Raw genomic sequence first — 14,449 nt, 5'->3', positions numbered from 1 at the left:
CTTTTAAGTTAAATATCCCCTCAAGTTAAGTAGCAAATGTACATTTTCTTTTCTTTTCTTTTCTTTTTGCAAATGCACATTTTCTACTGCTTAGCCCTAAAAATCTAGAAATGTTTATAATTTTCATCATTGATAATATTTTTCCATGAATAATCATCACCTCCTCTTCACATTAGTGCATTTGAGAGCTCTGACAATCCACTAATCTTCTCCTCAAAAAACCTCGCTCCCCTACACCAGGACTTCAATGGAGACAAACCTATCTTCAGAGAGATCCAAGTTTCTTTAGCACGCCATCTGTTTGGCAATCTCATGAGATAATTTTCTCTGCCCGATTTCTCTGAAGTGAGAGACATTACATTTGCCTCCATACCCATTTCATTTGCTTTTTTTTTTTTATCATCTCATCATGCCACTGAACTACCCATGTCCTTGAGTTCTTTTCTTCTCTTTCAAAGCCACTGTTTTGCAGTTATTAAATAAAATCAGAAATGCCAAGAGCTTCTTTTTCTATTTTCCTGTATTATGAAAGAGGTTTTAGCACACTCCACCGGACTTTAAACTACTTAAGAGAAAAAGGCATCCTGAAAAGAAAGGCTCTTTACTTTATGATTTTGCTATGTTCTTTTCTTCAGCTGGCTTAACAAGAAGAAAAGCATTTTCTGATTCCTATATTTGCTCGAGCATTTTAGAAATACTTCTTTGCTTGATGTACTTCAATTTTTAAAAAGCTGCTATGTACCTGGTGCAGTTTGTTTTTTTAAGTCATGACTAAGGGCTTTTCTATGGCCAATTCTTAGGTCTCATTTCAAAAAAAAAAAAAAAAAAAAAGGCCAATCAATTCTTTGCCAGTATCATATCAATTATCTTATCAGTATACTACCTGAATTCAATCTACTAGGAGTTTTTATAAATTTTTAATAAAAATGTGAATTAAATGCATTAAAACATGTAACATTGAAAAATACTCTACCATTCAACCATTCTTCATCTCTCCACACTTACAACTGGAATTTCTCCTCTCCAAAACATTGCAAATTTGCTCCAGATTATCATTTCCAATCTGTTTTACTACTTAGGGATTTTTCTCATTTATATAAACTTAGGTTTCATTAAATGCAAATTTTTCTTGAGGGTAGGATAAGCATGTATAGACTCTTACATTCTCGTAAATGAACACTTATTAGGCACCTGTATGAATTCAATCCATTAAGTGTTAAGGTAAAAAGACTCATTAAATCCTTAGTCTGGTGGTATAATATAGAATAAAAAGAATTGGAACCTCAATCCCACGTTAGTTAAAATGACTGTTGAAACCACAAACCATGCGTTCTCTATTTAATGAAAATGGGTGAAAAGTGGCATTAGTAGTTTTGAGAACATAAATGGAAGAATGTCATCAAAAGATGTGACTGCTCATCAACCCACTAACTGGACTCGGGCACTGGGAGTGTGGGTTCCGCTTGCCTTTCCTGGTCCCAGAGGCGGCTCCTTGAGATGGTGGGGTGGTGTTGAGAACACTGCCTGGTATATGTTACTGAGCCCAGTTAGGGTCTCTTTATACATCTGTAAGATTTGGGGTGGGGGTGGGGATCCGTTAGTCTTGCTGCCACCCAAGACAAGCCTGTATGTAAGTTCCCTTTGCTGTTAATGAAACTGTCACCTACCAAACAGGAGTGGCCTGCCTCTTTCTTTGGCCTCAGCCTGACCTCTCTGCCCTCTGCCTTTATGGGCTGGTTTCAGGTTACACCAGGGAAGCTCCTGGGAGAATTATATACCAACAAAGGAATTATTCGCTAGCCCACTTTGTTGAGAAAAATGAGGGAGGGGTGCCTGGGTGCCTTTGTTGATTAAGCATCTCTCTTCTGCTCAGGCCCTGATCCCAGGGTCCTGGGATGGAGACCCAGGTCAGGCTTCCTGCCCAGTGGGGAGTCTGCTTCTCTCCCTTCCCATGCTCCTGCTCTCAATATCTTTTTTTAAAAAATGAGGGAGAAAATGTAGAACATGTACATGTCAATTACCATAACACTTAAGGTACATCTATACTTTATTTCATCATGAAGTTGATTTCTAAGTCTGTTCACTGAAAGAAGTCCTTAGGCGTTTTCCCCTTATTATTAGCATTGGGATTTAATAGAAGATCTACTTCACTTAGAAGTATATGGTACTTACTAAATACTAAATAAGTATTAATTTCATTCATCTTTATTTAAAAATTGCTTAGATCAATGTACTCCTTTCTGTTCTCTGTGAAATACTAATACTGCCTGCAAAAATGATTCTGTGATGAACTAAGTCTGGGAACTGCCAGATTAAACAGGGCTTAACTGCCTTCTGTTCTACAGAATTTTGCAGGGTCTTTAATATTTGAATGTGCATTATAATGATCTAAGATAGGGATATGGTATTCCCCAAAGACATCTGAGTACAGAGTACATTCCTTTTTAATTTATTTTTTCTTATAATTGACATACAATGTTATATGTTTCAGGTGTACAACACAGTGATTTGACTATTCTATACATCACTCAGTGCTCATCTGGCTAAGTGTAGTCACCCTCTGTCACCATATGGTATTACAGTGTTATTCACTATATACCGTATGCTGTACTTACATGCCCTATACTGTACTCTTCGTGACTTATTCATTAAAGATTTTATTTATTTATTCATTTATTTAGAAAGAGAGAAAATGCATGGGGGGGGGGGTAAGAGCAGAGGGGGAGGGAGAATCTCAAACGAACTTTGCTCTGAGTGCAGAGCCCCCATGCAGGACTTAATCTCATGACTCTGAGATCATGACCTGAGCTGAAACCAAGAACTGGATACTTAACCAATGGAGCCACTCACACACCCCTCGTGACTTACTTATTTAATAATGGGGTTTTGTACTTCTTAGTCCCCTTCCCCCACTTCACCTATCCCCCCCCAACCCCTGCCCTCAGGCAATCACCAATTTGTTCTCGGTATTTAGGAGTCTGTTTCTCAGTGTGTGGTGGTTGTTGTTTGTAACGCCTGCTTCAAGCAACACCAATACTCCCAGACCAGTTTTAGGGAGAGCTGATTAATCTGAAGAGCAAGGGAGAAAGAAATTTAAAATAAGCGTCAGCAGGATGATGCTAACAGCATCAGGAAACAGGAGAGACAAGTGTGTAACGGAGGACTGTTTCATTCTGCACAGAGTGAGGCTCCTTTCTTTCGGGCAGAAATGAGCAGTATAGATGAGAGTCAGGAGAGAGGTCAGGGCTGAGGTTATTGATTATTATTGATTAAAACTTTGATCTATGACAATCCCTCATGAGATGGATCACAAGTAGCCTTTTACGAATATTAGTTAAAATACCAGGTTTACAAAAGATTTACATTTTCAAAGAAAATAAAGGGTTTTAAAACTTTTCTGAAAAAAAAATACAGACTTTGCTGTATGTCATGATTTGAAGACAGTTTATTTTCTCAGCAATTGGTGAGTCAATGAATACTTCGATAAATCTGCAAGTGGAGACTGGGCTTCCAGCTCCTCAAATCAATAGGAGGAGGCAGCCCATCCCCACATGGGAGTACGAGTTTAATTCCCGAAATAGAAAAGGGGAGAGAAGTCTTGTGAGGGTTTGGGTGAACGGAAGGAGACAGGAAAGGAGGAAGAGGAAGACATGGGATCGCAGGGACACGGAATGAAGACTGCCAAGTACACTGTCACACGCTGTAGAACAGAATTCACCTCCATGCCCCACGAACTGAAAAAAGTTTGCTTTTTGCTTAATGTGGTTTGATTTTTTTTTTTTTAAAGAAATGAATTTTTTCTTTGGCAGATTACCAAGACAGCATCTATGTGTATGAAAAGAAATGGGAGAGTCAAGATCCAGGTGACCCCTTGAATGGACTTCGTTGGCTACCTGCCTAACATCTGTTTCCCCCCTTCTGTTTTCCTGACAGGACCCTGTTTGCCTCACGTAACCAAGCATCAGGATCCAGAGGAAGCTAACCCCATCTGCACGCAGCTCGGGAGGAGATACTGGTTTGTCTAATCCAAACGCAACATTCCCCTTGCTGGGTTTGAGGGATGTACATGTGACCCACTTCTGGCCACTGAGACTGCAGGATGGAGAATTTAGGGGAAGTTTTCCCAACTCCTGAGAAATGTACTCAAGAAGGGACAATCATTCCTTTTCCTCTGGACATTTTCACCTCTGGACGTGACAGCTAGAACAGCTTCAACCACAGAGCAGCCAGTCTGAGGAAGGCAGAGGCAAGGTTAGTGCGGAGCCTGGATGATGGCCAACCAGGGGCCTGCCCTACTCCTGTTATGTGAAGTCATCAATGTGCCTCGTATTTAAAGCAGTTTAAGAATTTTGTTTCTGGCAGGCAAAAGTATGTGAACTAATGTATGCCTATAATAACATCAGTCTAATTGCATTCTGAAAAAGCTTTCCCAGGTAGGAGAGAAAAGAGTGCTGTGAAACCCAGCCTGACCTAAATATTTCATAATCTGCAGCCAATCTAACCTAGGTCATTATACTCTTTAAAAAATGTTTTTATAACTGCTATGCCCACCCGCTGATCCCCTCCAAAGGCATTTTATGCGCTATTATATCAGTCGGGGTCTTCAGAAAAACAGAACCAATCGTGTGTGTGTGTGCGTGTGTGTGTGTGTGTGTGTGTGTAGACAGGTATATAAATGATGAATTTCAGTCCAAAATCTGCAGGGTGGAGACCCATGGAAGAGCTAATGCTGCAGCTGAAGTGTGATGGAAGTTTACTGAAATATCCCTTCTTCCCGGGGAGAGACCAGCATTTTTGCTCTATGCAGGCCTTCAACTGACTGGGCGAGGCTCACCCACATTATGAAGGGCAATCTGCTTTACTCAGAGTCTACCAATTTAAATATAAATCTCATTCAAAAACATCCCCACAGAACACATGCAGCATGATATTTGATAAATGTCTGGTAACATGGCCCTGCTGAGCTGACACGTAACAGTAACCACTACAACTACTGTTTTAAGTTCCTAACCAATTTCCAGGGACTTCATCACACTCTGGGCATATCCAAGGCATTATGTCAAGCACAGATGAATGTAGAAGCCAGATAGGAAGGAGTGGGCGGGCAGAAGGTGTAGACAAATGAGCAGACTCCCCGGGTCCTGCTTCAGAAGGCAGTGGTGGTTTGAAAGAACAGTGGGATTAAAGGCTGAGGTGGACAACTGACACGGCCCAGTCCAGACGGGAGCACGTACAAGCACGTATGGAGAGACTAGACCCTCCTCCTCCCAACTTTTGGGCTGCTTTAATGCTTCTCTTCCAATATAAGTAATCTATTTTTCTTTAGACAATGTCCTGGACGTTCTCCAGAAAGCACTCAGGAGGAATAAAGATCTAGGAAATGAAATTTGTAGACTGGCAATGCTTTTGAGATTTCATATGTTAGTTTTAAGATTGCTCATTAGTATTAACAAACTCAGGAGAACAGAATGACCCACCTTTTCCTAGAATCTTCAGAGTTGAATTATTACCATTTTTTCTATAAATACCTCTTTTCCTTGCATTTGCTATACGCTGAGACTGCAGACTGCATATTTTTGCTGTTACAAATTTCACTATTTGGCCAGCTTCTATATTTTCTAAGATCTGGGTATTGTTAATATAAATGAAGCTTTCATAAAGAGAGTATGAATTTTGAAATAACTGTTTTGCCTGGAAGATGAGAGTTGGTACCTATCATTAACTGCAGCCCTACAGAGTATCTACTTAACTGAGCCACCCTGACACCCCAAATTAAACCAATTTAAATATTTAGTCTCAAACATCCAATGCGGCACCATCATTTTCCAAGTTTAGAGCTTCCATGGGCAGCTAGGCTTTAAGTAACCAAATGTGTACAATGGCCGTGGACTGGAGAAAAGCTGTGCGCGGTGCTTTATTGTGAATGCAGAATTTCCTCAAAAGAATTTTCCTCTAAGCCCTTCTTTTGCACTATCTTTTCAGCTCTCGAGCTCACTGGCTGCCAATAATCACGCTGTAGCATTCAACTTTGACCTGACAGGAGCACTATTTGCTCTGATTGGTGCTCTGGCTTGCAAGCAAGCATTATTTTACTGTAAGGATGATTTCAGGCAGATCACGGCAGCTCTGGCAAACTATCTGGCCATACTGTACACAAAATGTTCATAGGCCAACTTTGCCAACTCTTCCCGTTTCCCACTGAAGCTCCTTGTAATACAAACATGTTAATTATCACATCTTTTCAGCGAAAGTCATTCTGAGTCTATAGAGTGCAATTATCAATTACCCATACACTCACTCAAAAGGACATAGGACTATGTCCGAGATCTTCACGCTAATTCCTTCAGCATTTCTTGAATACCCACTGTGTTTTAGACATTGTGTTTTAGGGGGCCCCAGATGAGGAGAAATGATCCTGGCTCTCCAAGAAATCCGGTGGAATGGCCATAAGATAATCAGGTGAATGTCGTAAGTGACATACTGGAAGCAATCAGTTCCAGACTTGGGGAGAGAATTAGGGGCTATTTTACTGGGGATGGAGGGTATTTCTTAAAACAGTGAAAAAGGTCCAATTTTATGTTTTGAGCCGCTTTGGATCCACAGCGTGCTTACATCTTTCGTACTTCAACTCTGGTTCCTAAAAACAATAGCCAATAATAACATGGGAAACAAGGCTTTTGCATATATATATATATATAATGCATAAAGTGGTCAGGCTGCAGGAGACGTACAGAGCTTACTTTGTGTTGGGACACTCGGTGGGATATGGATTGTGTGACCACTTGGCAAAGTGCGTACAATGTAGGACACTGAAAAGTCACAGGCTAAACGAACGGTATCTTCCTAATCACTAAGAGTTGAATAATACTTGTTTTAGCAGTGAGGATATGTAGGGACACCTGGGTGGTTCAGTTGGTCAAGTGTCTGCCTTTGGCTCAGGTCACTCCCAAGGTCCTGGGATTGAGTCTTGCATCCGGTTCCCTGCTCAGTAGGAATCGGCTTCTCCCTCTCCCTCTGCCACTGGCCCCTGCTCACATCCTCTCTGGCTCTCTGGCTCTCAAATAAATAAATGAAATCTTAAAAAAAAAAAGAACAGTGAGGATATATAGAAACTTCTGGGCTTATTTTTAGAGCTTTTGACTCTAATTCCAACAGTCACATCACCAATTGGAGGCTCAAATGCCAAAGAGAAGTAATAATAATCACACACACACACACACACATACACACACGTATGTGCCAGCACAAACACATATATAATATCCATTAAATTGTTGTGATGATGGAATTTCAAAAAATACTAAAAGCCCTGGCACATATTGGTTCTCAGCTCTGTTAGCTGACTCTAGGCCTAGAAATTCTATACACTGGCCTTTGACTTTAATCTCTAGAAAACTGAGGTCAGGCTTCTCACCCATGTAACTGTTGCCTTCTCTAATTTCCAACCCTGGGTGACTTGACTTCAGGATATCTGTAAAACTGAAAAGGAATGCAGTCTTTGAAGTGGATGGTATTATCCTACAATGTGCCAGCTGTTTTGATCCTTTAATTGTAATGATATAGTTCTAGGACAGCATGTGACAGAAGTCAACAGATTATTTTTCTCATTCTTTTATTCTTTCCTTGTACTATTTCCAGCTCTCTAACAAAGAAGGGATTTCAAAATTCTCAGTTATCCAGGACCCCTGAAGGGAGGTTTCACTGTATCTCAGGAGTGGGTCCAGAGGAATTATCCCAACCCATAACTAGGCTCTATGAGGATGGCCAATGACAGAGCAAGGGCCTGAAGTGACAGAAATAAAATAAAAAATAAAGGACCAAATTATGTTAACAATTTAAGACATATGGAAAAGGTCCCTCTGTTTCCTCTAACAAATACTACATAGGAAGAGGCATAACTTCTGTACAAAAAAAGGACTCCTCACAAGCGTGCAACAGTCCTGTGGTAGACTGTAAACACGGACACAAACTATCCCATCCTTCCATCCACATTCTTTGGTCGAGCTCACCTACAACTTGGCTGGCCCCAGGACTCGCTCCGACTGGCCTTTAGTAAACATGACATAGCAGATGTTTGCAAAGCCCTTGTTCTCAGAGGCTCCTCCATTTGCTGCTCTTAGGAACCTTGCTACAACCTTGTGAACAAACCCAGCCTATTCTGCCACAGGGTGAACAATTTGCAGCAAGGGCAACCTGACCTCCAGCTGACTTTTTGCCAAGTGCCAACCAGGTAAATGAGCCCAACACAGACCAGCCAGCTCCAGTAGATGCAGCCCAGACTAGAGAAACTGCCCAACAGACCACAGGACAATGAGAAAGAACACTTATTGTTTTAAGTCAGTACGTTTTCAGGTAGTTAGCAAAAGCTAAGTGGTAGGGAGGCCTGGGTGGCTCGGTAAATTAAGCATCTGCCTTTGGCTCACGTAATGATCACAGGGTTCTGGGATCGAGTCCCACACTGGGCTCCTTGTTCAGCGGGGAACCTGCCTCTCCCTCTACCTACTGATCCCCCTGCCTGTGCTCTCTCTTGTCTGACAAATATATAAAATCTTTAAAAAAAAAAAAAGCTAATTGATAAAATTACATATTGTTTTTTGATTGCTCTATATAAATACATTGTGTATATGTACATGTATACTGTCTTCTAGAAATGAGCACAAAGACCGTAATATATTTTTAAAGATTTATTTATTTGACACACAGAGAGAGACAGACAGAGAGAGAGGGAACACAAGCAGGGGGAGTGGGCAAAGGGAGAAGCAGGCTTCCCGCTGAGCAGGGAGCCTGATGCAGGGCTTGATCCCCAGACCCTGGAATCATGACCTGAGCTAAAGGCAGACGCTTAACAACTGAGCCACCCAGGTGCCCCAAAGACCTTAATAGTAACTTGCTAAATATTCACAGCTTATTTCATTGTCATCCAAGAGAAGGAAAAATGTCATTACTCAGTGATGTCAGAGTGTTTCCAGTGTTGTTCTCTTTATAGCAATATTTGTAACTTTTCCAGAGTAAAAGGTCTAGATTTCATTAGATTGTCAAAGGTGCTCATGAACACAATAGGTTAAGATCTGATGCTTAAAGGGGTAGTTCTAGTATGAGGGAAGAGTGTTGGAAAATGAGATGAGCTTGATTTCTAGATAACAAGCCTAAGTTACTATCCTGATAGTTGAAACGTAGAACTATGCAAGGAAAATTAAAGAATGCATTTTGCCAGTATTTCATGAATAAATTCATTATTACTTTGACTTCCTATCTCAACATTATTGAAAAGATCATCAAACACACACGTGTGCATTCTAAATTTTCACGACAGTGCCTGCCTCCAAAATTTTCCAGGACTTTCTTCACTTTCAAATATTGCCACTTTGTAACAGAAATTCCAACATTTGATTCTAAATGAAAATTTCCAGGTTTCTTCTCAAGTCCAGAACAAAAATCTTTTTTTTTTTTTGTAGATTAAGTGTCCCAATTTTTTTTAGAAATCAAGTTATAAGAGGTTATGATCTTGAAAGATAAATAACCCAACTAAAAATGGAAAAATTCTCTAAAGAAGATATACAAAATAGCCAATAAGCACATGGAAAGATGTTCAACAGCATTGGTCATTAGGGAAATATAAATGAAAACCACAGTGAGCCACCACTTCACACCCACTAGGATGGCTATAATCAAAACAATGGAAGATTACAGATGTTGTCAAGGATATGGAGAAATTGGATCTCTCATGCATTGCTAATGAAAATGTAAAATGGTGAAGCTACTTTAGAAAACAATTTGGCAGTTCCTCAAAAGTTAAAGAGTTACCAAATGACCCAGCAGTTCTACTCCTAGGTATATATCCATGAGAAATGAAAACATATATTCACCCCAAAACTCATGCATGCATATTCATAGCACCATTATTCATAATAGCTAAAAGGTGGGAATAACCCAATGTCTATCAACTGATGAATGGAAAAGTTGTGGTATATCTATACCATAGTGGGATATTATTCAGCCAAAAAAAGAATGAAGGACTATCACCTCATTCAATGCGGATGAAGCTTGAAAACATCATGGTAAGGGAAAGAAACCAGGCACAAAAGACCACACAGTGTCTGATTCCAGTTACCTAAAACATCCAGAATAGACTAGTCTATAGAGAAAGAAAGTAGATTAGCGGTTACTCAGGACTGAGAGACTGGAAGGGAATGAGGAATGACAGCTAATGGATATGCAATTTCTTTTAGGTGCGATGAAAATGTCCTAAAATTGATTGTGGTGATGATAGCACAGCTCTGAAAACACTAAAAAGCACTGAATCATGCACTTTAAGAGGGTGAAGTTAATAGTGTCAGAATCTTATCTCAATAACGCTGTTAAAAATTTTGTTTATGATCTTAATTAGGAACACTAATTTACTGCATTAGATTTTGCGTTTTTCACTTCAATATACAATAGTTGCCCCGGGTTTGCCCCATCCCTGCCATTTGGGACTGGGTTTCCAGCTACTGGCAAATTGCCCGGCCACTGTCACTGAAATAAAGTTAGCTGCTGGTCAGCACAGCTTTAGGGAATGTTCCTACTGCTCTATTCTTGATGGAGGCAGGGCTAGGCACCTGTGTGACCTCTCCCAGCCTACCACCCACACTCTTTTTCCCATAAGAAGGATTTTACCATTCTTGCCTAGGGTCTTAGTAGAACTGGACTCTCTCTATGCTTCTGGAACACTGGTATCCAGTGCTTCCCTTTGTAAATAAACCAGTAAGCTGGACAGGCCCTGCTTATCTTCATCTTCCAGCTCCATTATCCTGGGGTTGGGTCAGGTATGCTTACTTGCTCCACCGCCAGATGAATTTCTAGTATAATGCAGTGGGTCTGAGGTTTCTCTGTACTTCGAGTGAAGCCCCTGGCCCACCACCCATCTCTATCTTCTTCATCACATACCTAGGATCTTGACTCCTACGTGAATTCAACCCGATTCACTATGTCCCTGCTACCAGGGTTCAGCCTCCACCGTCACTATCCTAATCTTAGTCACCAAGCAGCAGCCACTTTTCCACCACCCATTCTCCTCTACCACACAATTGATTAATTCACGTTTGTCCCACCTCTCCTTAGGGAAAGGGTCACAAGGCCTCCAAAAATGAGTGACATACTCGAGGTAAGAACTGCAGCATCTAAAGAGGGTTTTACCCCCATCTAAAGACGGTTTTACCCCTGCTGATTGTTGCTGCATCAAAATGAAGCCTACTGCTGCCATATCAGCCAATCTGTCAAGGATATGGAAATCCAGATATTTAAGTAAAACGTCCTAATTTATAAAATTTGGTTCAATTTCTTTTATTCTTTTTATTTTAAATAATTTTATTTAAATTCAAGTTAGTTAACATACAGTGTCGTATTGGTTTCAGGGGCAGAGTTTAGTGATTCATCCTAAACGAATCTCATATACATACATACAAACCTCAGTGCTCATCCCAACAAGCACCCTCCTTAATGCCCATCACCCATTTAGCCCATCCCACCCACGTCCCCTCTAGCAGCCCCCAGTTTGTTCTATATAATTAATTAATGAAAAAAAAAAAACATAGTGAAGACCAAAGAAAACCTATCTGTAGGGCAACTTTAACTCAAGAACCACCACTGTGGTTCTTGAGTTAAGAACGGAACCACCACTGTGGTTCTTGAGTTAAGAACGGATCTGCCCGACCAATGTTCCATTCTCCCAGCAGCATTCTCCCAGTCTGCATTCTGCCACAGTGGACTCACACTCACAGTTCTGACAAAACAGTTCTCAAGGGCCAAAAGAAAAACATGGAACGAATTTGTAGGTATAGATAGTTATAAATATACAAAATGTTAACTTTATAAACCCATAAGAGATAGGGTTATTTTGATGTCTCAGGTGAAATCCCATAGAGAACATACGTGGACCCCACAAGAAGGCTGCATGGTCACTTCCAAAAGAAGACTCTCTCCAATGAGCAAATCAAAGTTCTAATTTTTCTTGTTTCAGACAGTCTTTGATAACGACAAGACGAACCTCTGAAAAAGTTATCTAAAGAAATCCAAAACAATACAAAATACTTACACTTAAAAGTCTGGGTTTCAGAGTAGTATTATAGAGTTCATTCAATCCAACACGTTCATTCACTAATACATGACAACTGAGTACCAGAGTGGGCCAAATCGCTGCTGGAATCTTTAATTCCATGCACCATTTTACTGGACTAGTTTAAATACAATGTCTTATTTCATTCTTCTTCTAAACCAGACCAAAGTGGATTCCTAAGTTGATCCCTCATGGTACATTCAGCTCACTTATGCAAAATGTAGTGTTAGTCGCTGCAATATAGAATTTCTGCTAAAGCAGATTAATTTAGTTTTATTTTCTAGGCACCAGGCATTGTTCAAAGGTAATGATATGGCTGTTAAGACTTTTTCTTTACAAAAACAAAAAAATTCAAATGATGAGTAGCTTGGTATTTAGATTTGCATGCTTCAAACAGCTGTATAGGGTATACTGTATACCCTAATAAGTCTTAGAGGTGATAAAATTTGAATTTATAGTTCGTGGAAGGAAAGGCAATCCTAGGTAGGTATCCACTAGAATAGGCAATATATAAAGAATTAACACTATAATACAAAAGAATGCAACTGGGCCACTTTCTCACACCATTCACAAAGATAAACTCAAAATGGATTAAGGACCTACATGTAAGACCTGAAATCATAAAACAGCTAAAACAAAATATAGGCATATATAAACTCTTGGATATCAGCCTTGGTAATATTTTTCTGGATCTAGCTCCTCAGTTCAGGGGAACAAAAGCAAAAACAAATATTTGGGACTACATCAAACTAAAAAAGCTTTTGCACAGTGAAATCATCAACAAAACAAAAAGGCAACCTAGTGAATAAAAGAAGATATTTTCAAATGGTATATCCAATATAGGGTTAGTATCCAAAATATATGAAGACTTTATACAACTCAACATAAGAAACAAAACAAAGTTGACTGAAAGATGGGCAGAGGAGCTGAATAGACATTTTTCCAGAGAAGACACACAGATGGCCAACAGAAACATGGAAAGACACTCAACATCATTAATCATCAAGGAAATGTAAAGCAAAACCACAATGAGATGTTACCTTATGCTGGTCAGAATGGCTAGTAACAAAAAGTCAAGAAATAGCAAAGTGTTAGTGAGGATGTAGAGAAAGGGGAGCCCTTGTGTACTCTTGGTGGTAATGGAAATTAGTGCAGCTACTGTGGAAAAGAATATGGAGTATCCTCAAAAAATTAAAATACTAGGAAAAAAATTAAAATACTAGAAACACTATATAATCCAGTAATTCTAATTCTGGGTATCTACCTAAAGAAAATGAAAACACCAATTCAACAAGATATATGCATCTTATGTTCATTGCAGTATTATTGATAATAGCCAAGATATGGAAGCAAACGAAGAGTCCAATGATAGATGAATAGATAAAGAAGATGTAGTGTGTGTGCACACACATGGGCACGCTCACGCACGCACGTGCACACACACACACACACACACGATGAATATTACTCAGCCATAAAAAAAGAATGAAATCTTATCATTTGGGACAACATCCCCTAGTGGGCATTATACTAAGTGAAATAAGTCAGACAAAGGCAAATACTGTATGATTTTACTTATATGTGGAAACTAAAAAAAAAACCAAAACAAGTGAACCAACAAACGGAAGAAGACTCATACAGACAGAGATCAAACTGGTGGCTGCCAGAGGGGAGGGAAATCACGGGAAGTAGGTGAAGTAGGTAAAGGAGATTAAAAGGTACAAACTTCTATCTATAAAATAAATAAGTTATGGGAATAACAAGTACAACATAGGGAAGATAGCAAATTATTGTAGTAATTCTTTATTGTGACAGATGGTAACTACACTTATCATGGTGAGCATATAATAATGTATATAATTGTCAGATAACTATTTGCACACCCAAACATTTTTTTTTTAATTTTATTATTTATTTGACAGAAAGGAAGAGACAGTACAAGTATGCAGAGTGGCAGGCAAGGGGAGAGGGAGAAGCAGGCTCCCTCCTGAGCAGAGAGCCTGATGCGGGGCTTGATCCCAGGACTCTGGGATCATGACCTGAGCTAAAGGCAAAGGCTTAATCCACTGAGCTACCCAGGCGCCCCACCCACCTGAAATTAATGTAACACTGTATGTCAGCTATACCTCAATTAAAAATAAGAAAAAGAACTAACATTATATATAATATACATACATAGGGATATATAGTTTTTGTGTGTGTGTGTGTGTGTGTGTGTGTGTGCGCAGACATAGAATTTAAAGCAGGAAGAAATTATACTCAAATTCTGCTGGTGAATGCTTACCTGGTATAGCCATATTATCTTTATTAATTATCATTTCTCCACTCATAAGGCTTATGGTCTTTACCATATTT

General features: G+C 39.7%; 1 protein-coding gene across 4 annotated transcripts in view; it reads right to left on the bottom strand.

Moving 5' to 3' along the window:
- CFAP95 (cilia and flagella associated protein 95) overlaps positions 1-14,449 on the bottom strand; it is a 233,222-nt gene that overhangs the window by 99,035 nt on the left and 119,738 nt on the right. The gene's annotated exons all lie outside the window — the stretch shown is intronic.

Source organism: Mustela nivalis (genome assembly GCF_964662115.1).
Source record: "Mustela nivalis genome assembly, chromosome: 13".
NCBI lineage: Eukaryota > Metazoa > Chordata > Mammalia > Carnivora > Mustelidae > Mustela > Mustela nivalis.
Note: the sequence above shows the minus strand (reverse complement) of the source record. Positions and strands in the feature narration are given on the sequence as shown.